We start from the raw sequence: 26,427 nt of genomic DNA on the forward strand, positions 1-26,427 counted from the left end.
CTGTCACTTACTATGTATACACCTTTGTTACATATGTTGCAAATACAACTATTGATAAGAAAATGGATCATTTAATGAACCAAAAAATATATATGTCCAAAACCAACTGTGTTTAATCTTTTAAAGAGGTAAAAAGATTTTAGAGCTGGAGAGAATATTAAAGATAATTGAGTCCCCTGGTTTTCAAACTCCATGATAATAGAAATTTCAGAAAGGAAAAGTTTCAACCGTAATATGTAAATAGTGACAAAATCAAACCAAAATTCTAATCTTAGGTTTTTTGTGATAAAGGAAAGACTGAGAGAAATATTCAACATTTTTGAACTTCATTCTTCTCTAAATATTGTTTGTGAATAACCTGCTACATCAACCATAATTTTCAGGAAATGGATAAGTCGATACCAAAAGTATGAAGCCACTGAAACACTGCAATGAGACTCATGTGTTTTAGTTTAGATTCCCTCTAAAGCAAACCCTGAGACAAGGATTTGTGTACACGTAGTTTGTTTGAGAGACAATATAGGGAAATATGAGGTAATGGGAAGTAAGATAGGAAACAGAGGAGAGCCAATAAAAGGTGTATTAATAAGCATAGTTCTGTTATGGGCAACTGGGAGTAAATTGAACTGGGGACATGCTGTAGAAACTAGTGGAACCCCTACCCCACATTCTGACAATTAAAATTGTTTCCTGCTGTCCCCAGTTGAGGTTCACTGGCTTAGGCAAATCTCTATACTTTCCCAATGAGTAAACTAAAACACAAAGAGTGAACTTTAGTTGTCCAGTGTATATAGCTAAACTAAAGATAGAATAGGACCTAGAACACAGAATTCTACTGTTTTTAGTCTTGGGCTCTTTTTAGTTTTCGAATTAGAAAAACACATAACTTACCAGAACAGTTGCATCACTTATAGACTAGAATATCCACAGGTGACAAATTCCAGAACAAAATAATCTTTTTCTTGTCCTTTTTCTTGTTACAATTCCTTGACGAAGATGCTGTATGTAACCTCTCCTTGAAAACTATGGCATTCTTGCACGACTTGGGTTGCAAGTTGAATTGCTTCTGCTCTTTGGGTTCCTTATGGGAACAATCAGAAGTCACCATGACTCCTTAGGTGTGAGATTGTAAACTGGTCTCTCTCCAATCAAACTTATCTCCTAAGTCTCTGTCCAGTGCAGATCGGTCTCTTCTACAGCCTTCTGTGTCATCTTTTATCAAACGTTTCCCACCCATTCCACTCCCCTGACCTCCCCACTGAGTTGGGGGGCATTCTATGTTTACATGACATCTATCCTGTGGTTACTGCGATGGGAGCCCTAAGCCATCTCTATTATTGTCATCTACTTCTCTGATTTCCCCCTCTGCCTTGTGAGCCACTTGGGCATAATAGCCTGAGGCTTTCAATATTTGATGCCTAATTCCTGAATTCTTAACTCAGTAAATGTTTGGGGAATGAATGAATGGATCATTAAAGGAATAAAAACTGCGAAGTCGGTCTACCTCAAAATAATTATAAAAGCAAAGAGAAGGTTTATTCCCCACCCCCACCCTCATTCTTTAGGAGTTTGCTGTGTTCCTTACACTCATTTTGACCATGTTCATAAGCAAAGTTAAAGGAAAGTGTCTTGAAACATTTCTATCAAATCAAAAATGTTTGAAAATGTTCAGGTTGGGCATTCATTTTCATAAATGTGATCTGTGTGGTGTGGGTAGCTCTGTGGGATAACATCTAACCCAGTAGCTCATTTTTCCTCTGCTCTGAGTTTTAAAAACCTGATTATGAAGTAAGGGATTTGTAATGCTTCACAGGAAAACCTGTTGAATGACTGAAAATAATTCAAATTCTCTTCATAAGCATTCTGTTCATTGCCAGGCATTGTGGAACAATAGTGATTACAATTTCCTCAGGAAAAATAATCTGTAAAACAAGACTATGCTTATTTAAACATTGTTTATCCAGGTATTTATTATAATAAGATAATGATCTTAGTCTGAATTAGCTATTGAGTGAGATGTTCTTGTTGTTTGTAAAGTTTAATTCTATACAAAAAAATAATGTTGGGATGTAGTCTCTGTAACAGCTAATGAATAAATATGAAGCTTATTTTCAAGCCATTTACATATTAGGAAATTTAGGTTTTAGCCCTCATTATTGTATAACATTGAATATGAAATTACATACAGGCTTCGTCTTGGTAAGTGAAATAATTTGCATGCATCCATCACAGCAACAAAGACAAGGTTTAACATTTCTTATATATTAATATTGATGTGCAATTTGAGTTTTAGCTTGAAAAGGCAGAGTGTTTATTTGGTACAATTAGTGTAGATCTCATTGCTTGAAGAGCAATGTGTCTTCATCAAGCCTTATTTATTAAGCAATGATATTTACTTAGCACTGTGCTGAATGTTGGAGCATAGGGGCATAAAATAATTTTAAGATGTTATCATGACTGTTAGAGAAATTATAGTCTCATTGAGAAGGGAATATATATATATACTAATAATAGAGGAATATGAAAATTGTCCTTGATACCGTCACAGTAACACTAATGACTGAACAGCAGGCTGCGTGGGGCGACCAGGCCGGCAGGGGGGTTAGTGAGGGGCGACCAAATGACTGAACTGCAGGCAGAGTGGGGCAACCAGGCTGGTGGGGGGTGGGGGGGAGGCAGTAAGAGGTGACCAGGCCGTTGGAGGGGGCAGTTAGGGGTCATCAGGCAGGCAGGCAGGTGAGCAGTTAGGAGCCAGTGGTCGCAGATTGTGAGAGGGATGTCTGACTGTCTAAATTGACAGTGGGACATCCCCTGAAGGGTCTCTGATTGGAAAGGGTACAGGCTGAGCTGAGGGGACCTCCCCGCCGATGCACAAATTTTGTGCACCTGGCTTCTAGTATGTGTGTGTGTGTGTGTGTGTGTGTGTGTGTGTAAGAAAAATTCTGAGATATTCTAAATTAAATTATAGAAGCAGGAGAGTTATAGAGACAGAAATAGTTAACCAGTTAATAGCTGGGGACAACTAACAAAAGATTTCTCACATTAATGAATGCATGTTGTAGTTTGAAGCAACCTCCAGAGGACATTAGCAGACCTCTAGATGCCTCCACATCCCAAATATGCATACATAAACTTTCCAGTCTCTTTCCTGTAACCAATCAAATGTAGGAAGGCGGGGGTAGATGGGTGGGTGGGAAGAGATCAACCAAAGAATTTGTATACATATATGAGTAGCCCATAGACACAGGGTGGTAGAGGCCTGGGGTAGGGGTGGGGGCAGAGGCTGGCTATAAGGGGTCAATGAGAGAACAAAAGGGGACATAAAATACTTTCAACAATAAATATATTTTTTAAAAAATCAGTAAATATTTATTTCTTACACTCCATGTACCTATCATAGAACTGCCCCTCTTCACCTTTTTCCATCCCCTTGTTGGTAGCTAATGCAAATTCTTTCCAAACAACTTCCATCTTTCTTCCCCCAAATGTAATGTATAAAAGCCATCAATGCCAGGTTGGTGGACATGTTGCCTTCTCCACCTAGAGCTGCTGCTGGTGGTTAGGCACACATTGCAGGACCTAATCCTTTTCTGGCCAGCATATGGTTCATGAAACCATTCCTTTCAGAAAATTTTTCACATTTATTCATCCCTGTAGCAAAAATGTATTGAATACCTTACTCTGTGTCCAGTGAAGCCTATTAAAGTGCTTTTTGCTCATTCTTCATTTTTATTAATTCTCCCTCCTTTTGAATTAGATAATTAAGTTATTCTCAAGCAAATGTAAAAACCCATAAAGATAAGCTTCAAAGCCTGCCTTACTACATGATTGCCAGTCCAAGGACTTATATAAAATGAGAATCACTGCAGTCTATGCTTCCTTTTCTCTGTATGCTATTATATTACAAACATATAAAAACATATAAGACCATTTCACTAGGAGAGTATTCTATGTTGGGGCAGGTAGTTATAAAAGGATTAGTTCATAACACTTGTGACTTGGTTTTTTAAATTGAAAGTATACCCAGGTATGGCTTATATCCAACTAGTATGCAGGTACTCTTGTCCTGGTTGTTTTGAATGATGTCTCTTCTGATGAGAACCATATCTGTTTTGATTTGAATATGCCCATGCTCTACTGTCTAGAAAATGCTCTTATTATCTCCTCTGGTAGGCTGCTCTGAGGACTCAGGGAAGTATAGATTGAGATTTCCAGCCACTCTTGCTTCTTCTGTCCTTCTCTACTCAACCTGAAAATGTGGGTGATTTTTCATCGGTTCATGGTCAGTGGCTGGTTTGTATCATACCTGTGCAGTCCAATACTGTGACCACAGGGCACACAAGGCTGTTGAATGTTTGAGATGTGACCTGCCAAATTAAGATGTACTGTCAGTGTAAATGACACATCATATTTTGAAGACTTAGTAGATTTATTTTATTTAAAAAAATACATTTTTATTAATTTTAGAGAGGAAGCGAGAGGGAGAGAGAGATAGAAACATCAATGATAAGAGGGAATTATTGATTGGCTGCCCCCGGCATGCCCCCTACTGGGGATAAAGCCACAACTCGGGCATGTGCCCTTGACTGGAATCGAACCCGGGACCCTTCAGTCCACAGGCCACCACTCTATCCACTGAGCCAAACTGGCTAGGGCAAGACTTAGTAGATTTAAAATATCTCATAAATGATTTTATATTGACCATGTGCCAAAATGATACTATTTTGGATATATTGAGTAAAATGAGATATGTCATTAAAATGGATTACATCTGTTTCTTTTTGCCTATTTTGTAATGTGGCTACAAGGAAATTTGAAATTACACAGGAGGCTCATGTCATATTTCTATTTTAAAGCATGGTTTTAAGCAATAGATTTGATAGCAAACAATTATGTTTAAATTCCCTCATTTTGTAGTTTTCTAAAGTGAGGTCCAGTAATGGGAAATGTTGTTACACAAGAACATAAGAATGGGGTCGGATTCGAACTAAGCTAGTGGCCTGAGGTTGGCTGTCAAATGCCTCCTCCCACCTTCAGCACTGGTTTTCAGGTGAACCCCTGGAGTCTTCCAGTGAAAACATAGTAACATAAAAGCTGTTTTGGAGATACGAACCAGAGCTCTTGAACATTGATCATAAAATGTTTTATAAGGGAAAAGCAAACTGCAATCATAGATTTTATCTGCTTCTTCCTATTTTCTCTTATCACAGGTTTCAGGAAAAAGACCTACTCAATATAAACCCTTTTCATTCATTATGGAAAAACAAACTGCAGATACTTAACAATTGTGTAGTTATTAGGTTATGTAAATGAAAGGAAACAATCAATCTAAAGCTGCAGATAACCCCGCATTCATTATACCTTTGTGATTGCATATATTTTTTTTGGCGGGGGGCAATGAGGTGAGAAAGTTTTCCCTCATGATTCTTTATTATGCATTTATAATTTAAATAAAATGTTATATTCTAGCCTACTGTTCACTTACCACCAAGTGGGGCTATCCGCATGTTTAGTGCTGATAAGTAATTCATGAAGAATACTAAAACATGTCATGTAAATAATACAGTTAGTGTAAGTTTATTTCTAGTATGCTTGCTTAAATGAAATGAGATAGAATACATGCATTTAAAACCTTTTAAAATCAATGTTGGGCCCTAATCAGTTTGGCTCAATGGATAGAGCATCGGCCTGCAGACTAAAAGGTCCCAGGTTCGATTCCAGTCAAGGGCATGTACCTTGGTTGAGGGCACATCCCCAGTAGGAGGTGTGCAGGAGGCAGCTGATCAATGTTTCTCTCATATCGATGTTTCTAACTATCTATCCCTCTCCCTTCCTTTCTGTAAAAAATCAATAAAATATATAAAAAATCAATGTTGTGGTCAATGATAAAAGGAAAATAATCATTTAGAAATACCATGGGATGCTATTTAGGACACTTGAAGCTATTATGTGAGGAATTGTGCTCCTCCGGGATGAGCAGAGCCACCTCTTCCCCAAGATAGTGGCTTATATCCCCTGCCTTTACTCTTTTACAAAAAGGTTGCTCTGGCAGCTCTATGACACCATCAGGGACACAGACTTCTTCCAACTCACTGTTTAAGTGTTCCTTGGTCTTGTGCCATATTTTCATGATCAAAAATAACAAGTGAGCCCTAGCCAGTTTGGCTCAGTGGATAGAGCGTCGGCCTGAGGACCAAAGGGTCCTGAGCTCGATTCCATCAAGGACACACACCTTGGTTGCAGGTTCTTCCCTGGCCCCTGCCCTGGTTGGGGCTCGTGCAGCAGGCAGTCAACCCATGTGTTTCTCTCACATTGATGTTTCTCTCCATCTTTCCCTCTCTCTTCCACTCTCTCTAAAAATCAATGGAAAAATATCCTCAGGTGAGGATTAAAAAACAAAACAACAACAAAATAACAGCTGAAACTTTAGATATTATCAAAGCTTTTCAGAACACTGATTGGAGGAAGCACAAAGAAGTATATTATTTCTTCCTTTAAATAAATGTGCTTGAAATTTCACAGAAAAACTCTACCCAAATGGACACATTTTGGTGCACAAAGGCTGGAAAGTGTGTGCATGTGTGTATGTGTTTTAACTGAGCAACAAAGAGACTACTAAAGACTTGGATTTCTTAATGAATATGAGGAAATAGATTATGCAGTTGGCCATTAGCAGACCATGCCATCATTTATACATTTGCTTCCCAAACATCTCTGTACACACTTCCTCCCCCAGACTCAAAATGGTGCCTAGTAAATGTATCCACTCATAGTCAAGGAAATCTGAGTAATGGGTAGTTCTTTTCTATAGGATCAGGTATGATTGTATGTGTTCTAAAGACCAATAGACTATTAAAAGTAAAGAAGAAAGAAGTAAAACTCCCTTTTCAGAAAAGGAGAAAATATAAGTCTCAAGGGTAGTTATGGCTGAATCACAATGATCAGATCTATTAAGCAGGAATAGGGAGAGCTCCCTGCTTTGGTTCTGTTCCTTGTGACATCTTCATTATCCATTAATCCCCATGTCTACCTTTTAAGAAGAAATTTAAAAAGTATGTCTATTTTGAGGGGCTATATATTTTCAGGCAAGACTGAGATAACCGAAAATGCTTTTCAAGATTAATAGTCATAGGCTTGATATTATTTTGATAACATATTCTCCGAAAGTTTGTTAATTATTTGGCCTATGTGTAAGTAACCATACCCAGCAATCTTGTGTAAGGTGTATTAAACCAAAATGATTCAAGGTAATCAGGGTCTGAGAATCATGTGAAACTGGTACCAAATTGGATGAATATAGTCTGAAGAAAGCCCTTGAGAAGATCCCTGATAGTCATATTGTATTTCGGTAACATTGACATGTAGCAAGGAGGGTGTCTATCATTGTTTCAGAAGGCAAAATACTATCAAGTAGAAGGAAATTATAAGAAGGCAGGTATTAATGAAACTTGAGAGAAACAAAACAGAACAAAACAAAACAAAAAACAACCTTTCCAATAATTGAAGCTGTCTCAAATCTGGAAGTCTGCATAGTGAGGTACTGTACCAGTTCTCAGGGCTACAATGAAGGCAATGTATGGTGTAAAAGGTTAAATTAGCTAATCCCTGGGCTTCTACCTGACCCTGACTTCTATGTTGCTATGATTTTATGAAACCAAAGGCAAGGATTGGACAAGTATTGATTCAGAAGAACCCAGAGAGGCATGCAGCAAGTACAGGAACATATCAAACTATCTTGCAATCTGTCATAAAAGATTTATGCTACTCCCTTAAGAGCAGCCCAAAGTTAAGATTGTTCAATCTTCATCTTCTAGTTGGTATTTGATCTCCTTGAATTCCTGACACAAGATTTTTTGGGGCCATTTGATCTCCTTTGAATTTCTGACACAAGGGAGTTGTCATGATATGAAAGTTCTCTGTACATTACATTTTGTTCTTTAGGAAATATATCGTTCTGTAAGAATGTGTTTAGTTTTTGTAAATGCATGTTTAGCAAGTTTTGAGTTTTGAGATTTGTGTTGGTGAGATAGAGGTACAATTGTTTTTAGAGAAATCTAAATCGATGTTATTATATTTTAAAGATTTTTTTATTGCATTGATTATTCACATGAACAGTATGTGTTTCCTGTCCACACTCACCTTCAAATTCAGAGATTTGGACTGAATTCTTTTTTAAGGGTATGCTGCTATAAATTTTTTTTAAATGAAAATAAATCTGTTTTTCAATAAGGTTTGCAGGGCACTTGAAAATTGTGTCAATGCATCAAAGGAAAGAGAAAAAAGCACACACATTTGTTGATTCAGTAAATATTCCTTGAGTTTTTTCCTACCTACTTTGTGTCAGTTGCTGAACTTGGCAGTGATGATAAAATGGTGAGAAGTCACACACAGCCTGTTTTTGAGTTGCATACAGCCAAGCAGCTGGAGAGTAATATGAGGTAAATTGTGAAAATGCTGTGATAGAGGAAGACAATGATGCATAGAAAGGGAAACCAACCTAGATTTAGTAAATTAGAGAGTAATGTAATGTTGAGGCCTGAACTGTGAGAAGGAAGAGAGGAAAGTGAGAAAACCATGGTAACTGGCTTTCTAGATATTCTACTGTCCTATCTCTGTCCTTACTTAATACTGATGACTATGGCAGATTTGTTTTGTTTTTTCTTTCTCCTAGGGTTTACAGGCTGTAACATTTTTAGAGGCTTTCTTTAAGGAAAACACAAACCATAAAATTATAACTACAAAATTGGATACAAAGTCAAGAAGTTGTTATTTCAAATGAGAAATATAAATGCAAGAAAATACTGAAATTTTTTAATAGATTCTTATTCTTTTCCTCTGAAATTTGTAGGCCATTTCCAGCAATGCTCTCTAGGGTTGCTTTCTGATTGCAACCTGGCTTTCCCTCCCCACCTACAGCACTCTATGACTAACTTTCAGCACTGGCTAGGTACTATGCAAGTGAGTGAACTTGATGCTTTATTAAATATAAAATAAACCCATCTTACAGTGACGCCAAGTTAGAAGTAATGCAAGGTAGAAGCCCTGCCTTAGATGTGCTATTACTTTTCAGAATTTGCTGCAAAATTTGAGTAAAAATCATACCCCTATAACCCAGGTTACAGTACAGATTATGACACACTTGAGCTTGAATTCTGGTTCTGCCACTGATTAGCTGTGTAAGCTTGGACCTGTGAATTAAACTCTTTGAGTCTGTTTTCTCATCTATGAAACGGGAATAATAACAACACCCACTATTTAAAGTTCCAGCAACAATTAAATCACTGTTATAATCCCATCATGTTTTCCACCATTATGTTTTTAAATACTTTTCCACTGAAATTCATGGAGAATGTCAAGGTTATAAGTACACTAGTGTGCACAGGTTTTATAAACCAATATTATGATCATACTACTTACATTTAGATATGTCTCATAGGTAATGAAGTATCTTCATGTCTACTGTCTCATCTGATCTCACCTGCTTCCTTCTCCCAGAACTGCTATTCACCTGGGACTCCGTGGCAATTTGATGTCAAAATCTATTTTGATTGGACCGTGTCCCTGCCATGCTAGTTGTTGGATATTTTGAATATCATTCTTCAGAATATAATAGATTTTACTGTTATTTTATATTTAAATACAATTTTGTTAATGTGCACATTGAAACCCAGAAGAATGATTTGCCCATAGACCCACAGGTCACAAGGAAGGTGGGTTACACTAATTGAAAATGAATTGTTCAGCCCAGGCCAGGTAGCTCAGTTGGTTAGAATGTGGTCCCAATCCGCCAAGGTTGCGGGTTCAATTCCTGGTCAGGGTACATAGAGGAGGCAACCAATGAATGCATAAATAAAAATTTCAAAATAAAGACAAAAAGAAATCAAGTTGTTCAACAAATCCAGTGCTCATTCTATGATATCAAAAGTCTTTTGACGTTTAGTCTAACTTCAGATCATCATGGAATTAACAATAAATTGAAATCAGTTAAGTAGGGCTAATTTTATATATATTCCAAATGGAAATACTTATGCTTAGGTCTCTTATACACAATCCCCAAGTGGAGAAATGTTGACTTTTTGACCAAAGCACAAATCTCCATTATGGATGAGAGGACACAGAAGTATAGGATAAAGTCCTTATCCAATGAAGGTGATAATGAACCACAAATTTCACATCACGATATAGTGGTCTCAATTCCTTACAATGCACAGTACATCCTGCGTAGTTTTGAAGTAACATTTATTTATTTATTGTTGTTTTCTGGGGGGAAGTGTGTTTCCTGTAAAAAGAAACAAAACACATCTTTTTGATGGCGATGAAAATGAAAAGCTCTGGAAAATATTGTTCTTAGCAACAATTAAAGCTATTAACAAGGGAATCAAATGTTTTAGCGACAATGAGAATATGGTGTGGTTGGTTGAGTTTATTATAAGAGAAGAGATATCATATCCACTGTTTCGATAATCAGTGCAATGTTAAGTGAGAGTATCCTGGGGAGAGATGTTAGATTCTGTGTCATAGTTAGAAAAGAAAGTTTAGCCAGCAGCGATTTTGATTAAGCATAAATATTTATAGAGCAGAAAAGAAGCGCCAGTAGCAGATGATAGTCCCTCATCAAAGTGCCTACTGGTGCACCCCAATCAGAATGGGGAATGTGATGCTCCAATCAGAAGTTTTTCTTGGAGTTATTGAGAGTTCAGAGGTTGATTGAAACACAGTAAAGGGTGTTGTTTATTGGATAGCGCAAGAGTGCTGAAGAAAGGTCCATCTTTGCTCCACAGGCAGTTACAGAGAACAGAACAAGAGTAGGACTAGGAGACAGAGGGAGTGGAGAGAGGGATAGTGCTGGAAAGTGGGGAGACAGACAAAAAAGCCACACCCACCAAGCTCTCCATTTGAAACCACTATCAGAAGATTCCCAAACCCAGACCCACTGACCTGAAATCTAAAAGGAGGGAAAAATGAGTCTCCAAATGATTTGGCTTTGAAGATGAGACTGCAAACTATTTGCTTCTTTTCTTCTAAATTTTTGGTTTCTCGTTGCATTAATAAAAGGAAAACTCTTCGCTTGATTTTCTAGCAGGCTGCCTTCTGAACTTCAAAAATATGTTCAAGATCTGTACATAACATTGTTTTTTTAATTTTACCTGGGGATGATGGCTAGGAGGAAGGGGAAAAAAGGTGCATTTATTGACTCATGTATTTTTCAGCAACATAATAAATAACCTTACAAGAAATCTGCCAAGAAAGTGGTTTGACCCCATTTGAAAGGACAGCAACCCAGAAAGAACCATCTTTTCAGATTTCTATTTGCCTTTAAAAACACAGCCATCATACGGTTGAACCAGAGGGACAGAGGTTAGTGCATGAAACCAAGGTACACGCTCTCCTAAGTTACCAGGGATGCTCTGCTCCTGTCACCCCTCTTTGAAGACAAAGCAAAAATCAATTTATCTAGTCCCACTATTTCTGCAACTTTTCTCCTCAGTACTTTAGCTTTAGAAGTGAATGGAAGAAATAAAAAAAACTCTCTACTCTCTATTCTATTGGGCCATTATTTTTAAAATATAGGAGAGATCAAACTTTAATTTATAGCTGAAAGTTCTCCAAAGTCCCGCTTCTCCTCTCTTACCTATATTTTCCTCTCTCATTATAGATTGATGATGGTGAGCCACAGAGCTTTACTCAGATATTGGTATAAAAAATTGTCAGTAGAAAATATGAGGATTTTGTCCAGCAGGAAAGTTGTGGTTTTAGAGACCGAAAAAAAAAATAATATAATAAAATAAAAATAAAAAGTGCCCTTTTCCCTCCAAACTATTTTTATATATTTTTATTGATTTTTTTTTTAGAGAGAGAGAGAAAGGGAGAGGGATATATAGAGAGAAACATTGAAAGAGAAACACCAACAATCAGCTGCCTCCTACATGCTCCCTACCAGGATCAAGCCTGAGACCCAGAAATGTGCCCTGACTGGGGAATTGAACTGGTGACCTCTTGGTTCCTGGTTTGATTCTCAACACTGAGCCACACTGGCTGGGCCTCCAAACTTTCTTTGAAGCCAGTATTTGTGTTTAAGGCCATTTAAAATGTGGGTCTCTCTTTCAAAGGAAAACAAATGGCTACACATTGGTTGAGGAGATATGGTTTGAACGATGGCCAGTGATATAACCATTTATCAAGCACAACCATTTCATTGTTTTTAAAAATCGGCCTCTAAAGCTACAGCGATATCATGTTATTTACTATACTAGGAAGTACAGCAGCCTTTAGATGCTAACTGTCATTTATAAACATATATAACACTAAAAGGATGTTAAAGATTAGATCAGTGTCAGCAGAATACTTTGGGGATCTTTATTTATTTTTTAAAAATATATTTTTATTGATTTCAGAGAGGAAGGGAGAGGGAGAGAGAGATAGAAACATCAATGATGAGAGAGAATCATTGATTGGCTGCCTCCTGCACGCCTCACCCTGGCATGTGTCCTTGACTGGAATCGAACCTGGGACCCTTCAGTCCGCAGTCTGACGCTCTGTCCACTGAGCCAAACCAGCTAGGACCCTTTGGGGATCTTTAAAAACTAGTGTGGGTTATTATGTTGCACACTCAGAACCAGAACCACTGAATACCCAACTTAATCATAGCCAGGTCACTGTTTTAGGTATCTATTGCTACATAATAGGTTACCCAAACTTGGGTGCTTAACACAATATGCATGTATTAGCTCACAGTCCTGTGGAGCAGAAGTCCAGGCACACCTTTGCTGGCTCCTCTACTCCTTGCCCCACAAGGCTGCCATTAACTAGTTGACAGGGCTGTGTTGCTTTTTCAAGCTCAGAATCTTCTTCCCAACTCTTATGGTTGGCACAATTCCTTGTGATTTTAGGGCTGAAGTGCTCATTGCTCACTGGCTGACAGCTGAGAGTGGCTCTGTGCTTTTAGAGGGCGCCATAGCTCCTCTCCAGAGCTCTCCCAGGGCCTTCTCACAGACCACCTGACACGTGTGGCAGCTTATGCCTCCAAGCCCAGCAGGAGCATCTCTTGCTGCAGCAGCTAAGAAATGGTCGTCTGTCATGTAACAATCACAGAGTGACTGTTGCATCTCCTTTGTCCTAGTCTATGACGAGAAGCAAGTCTGATTCTGCCCACATCCAAGGGAAGTAGGTTATACAGAGATTTGACTCATTGGAGGTCACCTGAGAGTTTGCCCACCCCAGGGGATTCAGTTTCAAGGAGCTCAACTGACCAATTGTGTTTATCTAAATCATTGGTGGAACATGGATTTTTAGATTAGTCTTGGGTGGTCTGTCAATAGAAAACAAAAGTAAAACCAAAATTGTGTGTTGTTTAAAATGCCACACTAAGGGTGTAATGCTGATATAGTGAGCAGGTGATTGGGCATTTGAATTTATATGTGGGATATAAAACTGAAAGTAACAAATAAACAAACAAGAAAAACAAGTAAGCAAAATCTTACAGATACAAACAACAGTATGGTGGTTACCAGGGAGAGAAGGGTGATGGGTGGAAGATAGGTTGACATAGGGTGTTGGGCACACAAGGCAATATACAGATCATGTATCATAGAAATGTGCACTTGAAACCTATATAATCTTATTAACCAGTGTTACCACAGTATATTTAATAAAAATGAAATTAAATTTAAAGAGAGGTCTTCATAGAATGTGAAAACAACAATTGATGAGTTTGCTTCTTTTTCTCTTACCATGTACGTAAAGTATTTGTGCAAAATATTAAATAGTTAATTTACAAAGAGCCTCTGGCCCTAACATATGGTGGTGGTTTGAAAAATACTAATTTTGCTAAACTCTGATTTTTGTGGTGATTGCAACCATATTTTAAATAGTCTGCATTTGTGACTGGAATCATTCATGTGGTAAACACTTAGGCCTAAAGGAAAGTTAAGTGTTTGGCAAAAAACATGGATGGCAATGTGAATTGAAGGTGTTTCTCCGTTCTTAGCATTTTTATAGATTCTTAAATATTTTTGGAGTAAGCATTTCATAATATGTGGGGGTCCCTCAGGAAGAAGTTGGTTATTTTAACTGACCCGTAGCTAAGACAGCATATACAAGCCTGAAATGTAGTCGATTACCATCTGTTTCTAAATCTCTAAAGTCTCCTAATTTCGCAGTTGAGTATTTCTTTCCAATATCTTTTTCTATGTTTAATTTAAAGTTATTTCATTTTGACACTCCAATAACAACCATGGGCATCTGTTAAATGTATTTGGGGAGATACTGTTTTTTTATTGCATTATTAGTGCACTTAAATACAGATGCTATGATTATAATTAGTTTTAATTGTTAGCCCAGGAATAGTTTCTAAAACTATTTCACCTAATTTGATAACAATATTATTTTTGACACAATGCAAATACTCAGGTATGTCAATGCAATATTGGAAAGGAATATAATTTTTTAGGTACAACTCATTCCTCATTACTCCAATCACAACCTGCTCTCCTTAGCAGATACTCAGGCTAGAGGTAACCGGCATTCTGAAGCATATTTTCACCATGTATATTATATATCTTCACTCCATACCGATGAAAAAAGAGCTATGATTTTCCTCAGAGTGAAGCTTATTCTGAAAACCTAGCTGAAACAGTTGTGGAATGTGGCATAATCATTTGCCCTGCACATCTTATTTTTATTCTTTTCTAGGCAGGTGAGCTTTAACATCTACTAGAATACTATAAGCATGTTTAAACTTAAATTTTGTTTCAAAACATATTAGGAAATAGATTGTGAGAATAAATGAAAGATGTATACTAACATCAGTTCCTTTTTCGAAATCGATATATACCAACACATTTTTACTGAGTTATATGAATTGTGATACTTTATCATACCTCTGATTGAAGACACACAGATAGGATAGTGCCGTTATAAATATAATAACTCAGTTCTTGATTGTATGCTTATGTCAAAAGTCCCATTGAAGTTTGGAATGCTGATGACACAAATGTAATAAAGAGCCCTTTGTGCATTTATATCCAGTAAAACAATATTAGAAGAAGATACATTCCCTCTTCTTTATGGTTAGCAATCCGGGTCTCATGATTCTATATTAAATTTATTATGTGTTGGTATATAATTTCCAAAGATTCGGTTTTTAGCATTAGTGTCTCTGCTTTGGCTTTCGCTATAAATTATATGTCCACACTCAGATCTTGAAAATACGTTCTTGGGGAAATAATCACAGTGCATGGCCACTCAGAAACTTCCAGTTTGGAAAGAGGCTGGTCAAATGTGCAGGAGGTGACAGCAGGTCTTGATACTCAACCTGTGGGAGTATAACTTTCTTTTGGACTCCAAGAATCAGGAGAGAATTAGTGTCTCCGTTCTTCTTAACTCTTGCTCTGTGGTCTATTCTGAAAAATCAACAACAGTCATGTGGCAAAATGCACAACTGGAAATAGAGAGTCGGGCCCTTGTTAGAATGGATCCCTAAGATAAATCTGCTGCCAAATGGGAAGGAGATGAGTAGAATTAAAACAATTTATTAACCATAGTCTTTAAGTTTATGCTGCCTTCGGTGCGGCTCTTATCAAGCCTGGATGGAGGGCAGGGGTAGAGGGTAGGTGTTTGACCATAAAAACCTTGCTCTTCCTAGTACATGCAGGACACATATAAGGAAGAGTTCATGCTTATCCTGGTCTAGTGTCCACTACAACATAACTTCCCTTATTTTGATGATATAATTTAATTGTGTGTTGTGGTTTTTTCCAGAAAGTATTAGTTATTTGATTCGAGCTTCTGGAAAGGTCATACAGTGACTGAACACACCTAAAAACTAACTACTTATATACTCCTTTCACATGAAAAATCTGGCTTTATCACTGAATATACCTTATCCTTGCTCTCTGCCCTTAATTCAGTTATATTAGTATCATAGATACAATTGGCTACAGGGTCTATGGGAGTTTCCTTATTTTTTCTAGATGGAACATCTTTTTCTTTGCAGCATCGTACTCTGTGTTGAACATAGTCACATTTAAACACATAGTGATATTTGTACATGGGAAGTTTAGCCTGGACCAATCATTAAACTAACATTTTCAAAGTAAAAATATCTATTGTAAGTGAAAAAGGACATGGAAACTGGCATAGGCTTGGGTGTTCACCCTTGCTAAACAGTTATTAACTGTATAGTCTTGGTCATACCTTGTATATTCACTAACCATCAGTTTCTACATGTTTAAAAATGATTAATTTTAGGTAGATTCTCTTTGACTTGAGAATTATATGGAAGATACATTCTTTTACTCTGCTCTTCTGGCCACTCATAGGTAGGCAGACAGCTTGTTAAATGAAAACAAAATCAGAAATATTTAAAATGCACAAAAGCGGAAGATTATGAGTCATTAAAAATTTAAATTCCCGTAGAATTTTCCCCCCATCAATTCATTTTAAATATAAGCTGCAATTTGACACTGCTCAATTCACCAGCCTCCCTAAGGGCATCCTGTTTTCATAACAGGAGTTCAAAAATTGGGTCACCTCATGATACATGAATTATATTTTAGAAAAGGGATCAATAGCTCCCTGAGTGCCTTTGACTCTAGAGGGAAATAACACTTTTAGGTGGAAACCTGCAATATACTTGGACATCTGCATAATGACTGAAATTAGCATGGGTTTACATAGTACACAACTCCGTTTGAATTTTGATGCCTTAGAAAGGAACAGAAGGTTTTAAATTTTCTAAGGGAAAGGCTCTGGAGGGTGTGAAGGCCTAAACCCAAGTGAGCCCAAGGTGAAAGGCATGTCATGAATGGATGAAGGGACATAAAAACTGGGTTCATCAAAGGAAAAATGTATTATCCAACCAAAAATGATCCATTGCTGTGTATGTGTTACAGCACTCTTACCATTTAAGGATGTTATTAACAGGCGACCTCTGTCCATTCTGCTTATTGAGAGGTGATGTAGTGAAGCCTATTCATTAGACAGATATCTATGACCATAAGTTCCTTATAGTAATATTTGTGTGAAGGTAGAGGAGAAAAATTAGGAAAAGAGAGAAAACAAAAATGGTAGAAAGAAGAGAGAGTAAAGGAGTGGATGAAAGATAAGAAGAGTTAGGGTAAGTTGGGCAAGACAAACACAAATGTCAGAGGGAAGGCGGGGGGTGTCCAGAAGAGATTACCAAATAATTTATGTGCATATATGCATAACCCATGGACATTGACAATAGTGTGGTTAAAGCCTGGGGAGGGGTGGGAGTGGAAATCAGGGATTCCATGTGGGGGAATCTGTAATTCATTCAATAACAAATATAAATTATACATGAGTAAATAAATAAACAAACTTGGAATCTGCTTGATTATATGGTTTAACGATCATTTGGTTCCAAAAGTTTCTAGACTACATGGCTACAAGTGTTTGAAAAGCAATATACTCAGCCTGGAGATTTTGAGATCTGCCAGGATGTTCTGCCTTACTCTGCAAGTTGGGAGAATAAGAAATCATTCCTGTCCTCCTGTTGGTACTGACAGTGGGAACCTGTACCTGAATTTGTGAGCAAAAGGTGACTTACTTGCAAAGCTGTCCAGAACTGTGGGTTTCTGTTGAGTTCTTCAAACTCTATGGGCCACAGAGGAGCTTGGTGAAGTGATTCCCTCCTCTAGTGTATTCTTTGTGTCACACAAACCCCATCATTTGAATTTTGTGCCAACTGAACAGAGTCCATTGATTTACTGATACTTAGTGTGTTTTCCATAGTCTTATTACTCAGTCAGCTATATCCTTCTATTCTCATTTCAGATTGATATTATGAAAGAATAGCCATGAGTTGATTTAAATCCAGCCATAAAGACATTTAACCTCTGAGATTGCCTTTGTCTTACTGTGCATGATGGTAGTCACTTTCTTTATGAAATACTAAAAATGTCTCCTGGTATTGCATAGGTAGGAGATAAATAAACATATACAATTATAACAACAAAACAGAAAGAAAAATGAATTCAGACATTAAACCTCAGATGTGCTGGATGAATAATAACTGGGTGAGTGTGGTTGGAAAGAGCCCTTGGTGCATTCTGATAGTCTTGAGCAAGTTTTAATAATTTGCCTCTTACCTGTCTCCCTGATTTTGATAGGTATGTGCCCCATTTTCCTACAATACTAGTCCCAGATAAGTGAAAAAATGCAAGAGCAAATAGAAACAATGAAATTTGAGACAGAACCTGCTCCTAACAAAACAAGAGATTCAAGAGAATTAGCCTGTTTCCCAGAGCTCTGCTTTTCCATCTATAGAATGAGGACATGGACTGTGTGATCCGCTATCTCTTTCTACTGTAAATCACTTTCTGTAGCTTCATTTTTCTTATCTGTAAAAATGGGAAGAAAGCCTACTTCACAAGGTGACTCTGAGGACTAAAAGAACACAGTTGAATATCTTTCTCTGCACACATCTACTGGATTCCTGAATTTAGTTATCAAGAATTCACAGAATGAGTTCAAGTAGTGAGGGGCATAACACTGAATCTATTTGAGTTCAGTATTTCATATAGCATGTGGTGCGTTTTGACCAGTGATGATTTGTGAAATGGCTTTAGGTCCTGGATATCTATAGAAGCACCTGACCTATTCTGGTCTCCTTGACCTTGACGATAAAGACAGCCTTGTTCATCTTTGCATCCCCAGCATCTATCACAGTGCCTAACAGTCAGGAATGCCCAATGGGTGTTTGTGGCCCTCAGGCCAGTCACAGGACCTTGCTGAGCTTTCGGACTTGGCTTTAAAATGTACTAAACAATCTGTACTAAACAATCTGTCAGAGTTTTTTTTAAGAATGGTAAAGATCATTTCAGAAAAGGTAAAATCATAACACACATACAAATATAAAATGAACAGGTAGTAAAGATTTCACATAGCTCATTAAATGAGAGAACCAGGATTGTTATAACTAAGTAAAAGAAAAAACTAAATAAATGCACATTTTATAAATCAGGAATATTGAGATTAAAATACAAATGGAAGTAAGACTAGCTTCTTCCACAGTGGAGAGGGAAATCTATTGACCCTTGACTGCACAAAATACAATTTGTTTGTCTATAGAGAAGAATTATTTTGTACTGCTAATAGTTATTTACAATTTACAGAGTTGTAAATTCTGTAGAATTCTTCTATGGAATCAGAATCATATAAACAAAAGGGTGTACTATGGACAATGTATGGTTTTACATTGAAGCACAACATTTTTCCCCACATAAATTAGATAATCATGTAAATCACTTAATAGTGCCTTATACATAGCAAACTTCAAATAAATGGTTATTAAAAATGTAACATTTTGCTAGATGTAATTACAGATGCAAAGCCACATTAACATTCAATACAGTTTTATATTTTAAAAAAATAATAGAAACGGTCAAATATTATTTAGTGAGAGTAATGGGAACTAAAACCTAATTGATCATCCAACATTTATTGAGGATTACATATTCCTAAGTACATCATTTTATTTTTTTAATTTATTGCATTGACATCCTATCTAATAAAAGACAAAAGGGTAATTGACCATACCTTTGCTACGTTTCCCATTGGCTAATCAGGGCAATATGCAAATTAACCACCAACAAAGATGGCGGTTAATTTGCATACTAGGCTCCAAGCTGTGGAGTGAAGCCAAATGTACCAGAAGCCAGCCAAGCAGCGAGGCCTCATGGCCCCGGGATCAGCAGAGCCATGAGGCCTCACACCCCCAGGATCAGCGGAGCTGCGAGGCCTCACCGCCCTGGGATCACGGGAGCAGCGAAGTCTGATGGCTGGGGTGGGGGGGGGCGGGTTCTCTGGCCAGAGCCCAGCCAGAGCGAAGGCCTGGGTCCTGGGTACCAGAGGAAAACTGGTGCCAACAGCCAAGGGAAGAGATGGCCTATTGCACGAATCTCTTCATGCAACAGGCCTCTAGTCTATAATAATAAAAGCAAAATATGCTAATTAGATCGAACATCCTTCTGGATGTCCTTCCGGACGACCTACTGAACGAAGCTGGGGCTGCTAGGGAAGCCCGGGTCCTGGGGGAAGGAAGGCTTACTCTTGCATGAATTTCATGCATCAGGCCTCTAATATATATATAAGTTTATATAGATTTCAAGCATATAATTCTGTGATACATGATCTGTATATTGCATTGTAAGCCCAAAGTCAAATCATCTTCCCTTACCATATATTTGTGTCCTTTTATTCTGTTTCATACAGGAGTTACTGGATGCAGAGAGATAACGTATCTAGATCACCAATATGGAAACATCCTGAAACTACTTTGGAGTCTCAATACATTGACTGGATTCAAGTTTAGCAAACAGGGAAACTGGCCCACCAACAATTTGCCGCAGGTAAGTGAGAGATGTAACTTTCTCCCTTAGAATCCCTCAAAGATTCATTGACTGTGGGATAGTTAATTACATTTCAGATGATTTTAATATCCTTTTGGTACAGCCGAGAGTGGCTCTTCTCTCCCTAACGTCCCCATGTGGATGCCAACGCATGGCTAAATGTCTAGCCATTTCTTTCTTTTCATTTGGGCTTCAGTCAGTTACAGATGGAGGATGCAGGGGGAGAAGGTACCCACCTCATAAAACTTTTACTAGTGGTGATTCAGGCGGAGGAGCGTGAGTCCAGCTGTTTCTGAACAGATGTTTCTTTGTACTGCCCCTGGAGCGGACAGAGGGGCAGAGTGGCCTGCCCTGGATTCAGGATGAAGTAAGCGGACAAAGAGTGATGCCCTCTGCCTTTTTTTGAAACTGGGACACCAGTTAGGTCATTCATGTGAAACAAAGTGTTTGGGAAAGGTAGCCAGCTGGTGAGGTTGCAAAGCTTGATGTGGTGACAACACAGACATATTTTCTGTTGGGCTGTTGTGAAAGTTGAACTTGGCTGAACAAATGGGTTGGGAAGAATGAAAGTCTGAGTGATTCCAACAGGTGGCAATTTGTGAGCTGGGCCTGAGCGGTAGCATCATCTGTAGCTGGATGTGCCATCACCAGTCAAGGCCACTTGAGCCTGCTCCTAGGGCCTGTCCAGGTCTATGACATGGAAATCTCCTGTTCATTCTTCTGTGTGGTTTCAATGTGTTGAGGAGAAAAGAAAAAAAAAACACACACACATCCAATTATAGTGACATTAAGCTTCATCTGTGGCTGGGGAGACATTTGTACTTGCCATTTTCATTGGGAAATTGTACTTGAATCATTCATGCTGTTTTAATGTTATAAGAACCTGGGGACCTTGGCAGGTGAAATTGCTCATACATTTTCCTGTTAACATTTGCCTCTACTGGGTTGCATGTATAACAGTGATCTCTTTTGAATTCCCGACTCAAGAGCTTCCAGGAAGTTTTTTATTTATTTGTTTTGTAACAACTTCATCACAGTATGTTGATGAAGCTAAATTGGACCCATTGTATCTGTGTTTGAGAGATCCCTTTGTTTCAAGAGTCATATAAGAACCTAGGTTTGGAGGTGTTTTGTAGCATGTTAAGGGCTCTTAAAGATGAGGAGGCAATGGTAAGATAAAGAAACGGTACCAGCACTCAAGAGGAAGATGAACCAACAAAAACACCACTTGAAGGTGTTTTTATTTAAGTGTTTGGGTCTCACTCCTTTGCCTTCAATCTTAGTTCTTCTATGGACACAAGAGGGTGGATATTGTATTCTTTGAGTTAGGCTATTTGTTTAGAGGGAGAAAGACTCATGTAAGTAACCCAAGTGAAAAGAGAATTGTTCTGGTAACAAATGTGAACTGAAACTGAAACAAAACTTAAAAACAAGAAGAAAACAGCAACTTATGTGTGTACCATTCTCATGAGCAACAGGGAACTTAACTCCTCACAACTCTATTTCTCTCTGAACTTCCTATTTCATTTTTTTTCTCCCTCCCTCTCTCTCCTTTTCATTCAGTGTGATTCTCAAGAGATTCACTTGAGTTATTGGTTACATCAGCAGTTTATTCATTCTCTTTCAACTGAGTAGTATTTCGTAGTAAGGATATACAACAGTTTGTTTAGCTTTGTACCTATTGAAAGATGTCTTGATTTTTTTTTCCAGTTTGGAACTATTATACTTAAAAAATTGCTATAAGCATTCATGAACAGGTTTTTGTGTGGGCATAGAATTTTAATCCATTTCCTGGAACTGCAATTGCTGTATTAAATGGAGGTCACATATTTGTGTTTTTATTTCCAGCTTTAAGCTATAATGAACATGTAACATAGTGTAAGTTTATAGTGTACAATGTGATAATTCAATGCATGTATACATTGTGAAATGTTTACCGCACTATGGTTAGTTAACCCATGCTTCAACTCACATAATTGTCACTTTGTTGTTCTTATGGTGACAAAATTTAAGATCTACTCTCTTACTTTCAACTATACACTACAGTCTTATTAACTATAGCCATCATGCTATACATTAAATTCCCCAGAAGTTATTCATCATATTCAACATTTGTACCTTTTGACCAATATTTCACTTACCATTCCTCGCAGCCCAGCTCATGGTAACAATCAATCTACAATTGTCCCCCCTTATTGGCAGTTTTACCTTCCACTATTTCAATTATCCATGGTAAACCATCATCCAAAAATGCTAAATGGAAAATTCCAGAAATAAAGAATTAATATTTTAATTTGCATGTCATTCTGAATATCATGTTGAATTCCTACACTGTCCTAGTCCACCCTACCTGGAATGTGAGTCATTCCTTTGTCCAGTATATCCACACTGTATATACTACCTATTAGTCACTTAGCCATCTCAGTTATCATGTTGAATGTTGCAGTATCACAGTATTTAAATAACTCTTACTTTGCTTAATAATGGCCCCAAAGCACAAGAGTAGTGATGATGGTAATGCAAGTATGCCAAAGAGAAGCCATAAATTATTGCTTTATTTAAGTGAAAAGGTGAGTACAATACAATAAGATATTTTGAGAGAGAATCCACATTCATATAACGTTTATTACAGTATCTTGTTATAATTGTTCCATTTCATTTCATACTGATAACCTCTTACTCTAATTTATAAATTAAGCATTATCATAGATCTGTATATATAGGTTTTAGTACTATCTGTGCTTTTAGGCATTCACTGAGGCTCTTGAGATGTACCCCCTAAATAAGGGGGGACTATTGTACTATCTGTTCCTGAGTTCAATGGTTTTAGATTCCACATGTGAGATCATGTAGTATTTATTTGTCTCTCTCTGTCTGACATATTTTACTTAGCTTAATGCCCTCAAGGTTCATGCATGCTTTGCAAAGGCAAGATTTCCTTCTTGTCAGAACTAAATAATACTTTATTGTATCTATATAATAAAATAAATTATATATTTATATATATTTTTTCTTTATTCATTAGTTGATTGACACAAGTTGTTTCTATGTCTTGGTTATTGTGACTAATGCTACAATAAACAGGGTAGTGCGGATATCTGTTTGAGATAGTGATTTCATTTCTTTTACATAAATACCCAGAGATAGAATTGCTAAATCATCTGATGCTTCTGTTTTAAAATTTTGAGGAGTCTCCTTACTGGTTTCCACAGTGGCTGCACCAATTTATATTCCCATCGTCAGTGCACCAGGGTTCCCTTTTCTCTGCATAACTTGACATGTCCTATCTCTTGTCTGTTTAAAGTAGTCATTCTAACAGGTGTATAGTGGCATTGCATTGTGGTTTTGATTTGCAACATGAAAGGTGGAAAGAGCTCCCCTTGCTGAGAAAGGGAGAGTGGGGTGGCCTGCCAGCTTCCTTGGTATTTAGGGACACTTCATGAATGACCCTCAGGCTGAGATGTACAGAGAGGCTATGACCCAGGAAGCCAGGCAGGGGCCACTGTTTCTGCTGTGCAGTTGGAGCAACCAGGTTTCCCAGGGTCCCGCTCTGCAGAGGACCGTGCCAGCTATTGCCACTAAAGAAACCAGGACAGCTGCTTCAGGCCCCTATAGATTTCACTGGTTTTAGCCCAACAGATTTTTATGTTTGCAGATGCCAGCCATGTGAGTGCCACCCCACTGTGTCCTGGCCCTGGGTCCTCAGAATGTGAACTGACAGCCAGCCAGGCCTGTGAGTGACTATGCCAGGGTAAATTCTCAGCTGCATCCCCCTTATTGATTTTTGCCCTTGCTGCTGGTGCTTTTGGTGTCATATCAAAAATACATAGGTATATTGTCAAGACCAATGTCAAAAGCTTTCCCCCTAATTATCTCATTAGGGTTTTAATTTTTATTTCCCTAAATCCTAGTGATATTTGACATTTTGACATCACTGTTTATGCTTATTTACCAGATTTATATCCTCTTCAGTGAAATGACTTTTTATGTATTTGGCCCATTTTTCTAATTGGATTGTTATTTTTGTTGTTGTTGTTCTTTTTGGTGTGTTTTGTTTTGTTTTACTGTGAGTTTTGAGAATATCTTATGTATTCTATGCACTAGTTTTTGACAGATATGTAGTTTGCAAATACGTTCTCTCATTCTACAGCTTGTCTTTTTATCCTCTTAATGAGAGTTCACAGAGCAAACGTTTTTATTAATGGAGTCCCTTAATCACCGTTTCCCTTCATTAGGGTAGATATACATGCAAACCCATCTCAAAGAGATGGTTGTTTTACATAGTAGAGACATAAAAATAATTATCAAATAAAGACATAATTTCTAAATTAATTGATTTAACGTATTGTCTTCTACGGGTTAAATAATATTCTAGGTACTGAGAAGAGCATATGTATGGGATACAGAGCTAATTATCAAGTTACATAAAATCCATTAGTGATGCTAACATAGAAAGGCTGCCGTAGCTATAATATAGGAGAGAGTCCTCTTTCATCTCCTCAGAGTAAGGCCATGTCTTGCAACCCATTACTCACCATACCTAACTTGCTATAGAGATTTAGCAGAGGGAGAGGGAGCATTTGAGCTGCTGGGAAGTAATCTGTCTCATATTTTCCAAATTTTTTGAAGAAAAGGAGTTTTTTAATATTTCTAGATAAAGTATTCGCACAGTTCATTTTTTTTAACCAAGTTAGACAGGTCTTTGTGTAAATCCTATCCCTTCAAATAAACTGAAGTATTTATTGTTCTGGCCTTGGTAGAATCAGAGGAAAGATAAAAATCATTGTTCAGTACTTTTAAATATTTAAGATCAATTGCCCCCTTTATCTCATTATATATGCTATGACCTCAAATGTCAACCACAATGGCAGGATGTTTGACCATATGTGTATGTAGACTGGTGGTCTGTGAGTCAAATGTCAATCCCACCCATCCCACCACATGCAAAAAGAGTTAAGAAAACTGCAATGAATAAATAAAAATAGCAGCAAGATGATTTCACAACTTGTTAAGTCTACAGGTAAATATAGCCCAAGGCAGAGTTCTGAATCTTATCTATTTCTATCAAGTCTGTCAGGCTGGGCATCACATAAACAATGGCTTTCCAATTACCAAAGGAAGGGACTTCATCCACAAATATAAAAAGCCCTTGACAGAAAGTCAGAAGCATAGCTAACAAACACTTCGGTACTTCACTCCTGGACTGGAGGAAGCCCGGCTTAGAGAAAACAACAAGAGCCCTATCGGAGAGCCTCATAAACCCCCTGATGGAGCAGAAACAAGTCTTGCTTAATTAATGCAAGGCCAGGGACCTGCTTGCAAAAACATATGAGTTCTGCTCATCACAGGCAGATGAAAAGACATATTTCTGACCTACATCATAGATACTTAGAGGACATCAACTTTGTGTATTTGATAAGGTAGGGTATAGTCAAAGGGCTTTCTAATCATGAATATTTATAGGATCTTATTTTTCAAGGCATCCTGGTTTTTGTGAGGTTGGCTTCATCATAAAAGGTTTGCACTTTGGGTGAAAAGCTTTCCATTGGTTCCTCGTGGAATAAAATAAATAAATAGAAAGTGAAGTTTAAAGTAGGTTGAGTTGTACTTTACACAATTCTCGGTGAAGAATGAGGATAGCACATTGAAATGGGCTATATTTATGCTTGGTACATGTTGTTTCATGGAAATTCACTTTAATAAGTTTTCTATACAGAAAATCAGACTCAGAACTTATACTCTTAAAACTTCCAAGAATTTAGAACCTTATGGAAGAATTGTGTCTGTCATTTAAACTGTATAGTTGCCACAGTTGAGAGGGTCAGGGTGCAATACAGTACCCAACATAGAAAACAATCGATACTCATGTAAAATTCTGTGGGTTTTAAGGTTTCTGATGTTATCGGGTTTTAACAATTGCCTTGTATTAAGTTAGTTTTTTAAAAAGTTTTATTACATTCCGATTTAAATTTCTTTTAAAGATACATTTGATATTGTCATAAACAAAGTCATTATTAGAAACTCAGAAACAAAGTAAGATTATAATCACTGTGTT

At 37.5% G+C, this 26,427-nt stretch overlaps 1 long non-coding RNA gene across 1 annotated transcript in view; it reads left to right on the forward strand.

Annotated features, from left to right (window-relative positions):
• The window catches only part of LOC102238742, a 584,126-nt gene that overhangs the window by 551,746 nt on the left and 5,953 nt on the right, over nt 1-26,427 (forward strand). Inside the window, exon 4 of the long non-coding RNA XR_001359854.1 lies at nt 20,236-20,385. This is a non-coding gene — a long non-coding RNA (uncharacterized LOC102238742). The remainder of the gene's footprint in view (nt 1-20,235; nt 20,386-26,427) is intronic.

This window comes from Myotis brandtii, unplaced genomic scaffold, assembly GCF_000412655.1.
Source record: "Myotis brandtii unplaced genomic scaffold, ASM41265v1 scaffold712, whole genome shotgun sequence".
NCBI classification, from domain to species: Eukaryota; Metazoa; Chordata; class Mammalia; order Chiroptera; family Vespertilionidae; genus Myotis; species Myotis brandtii.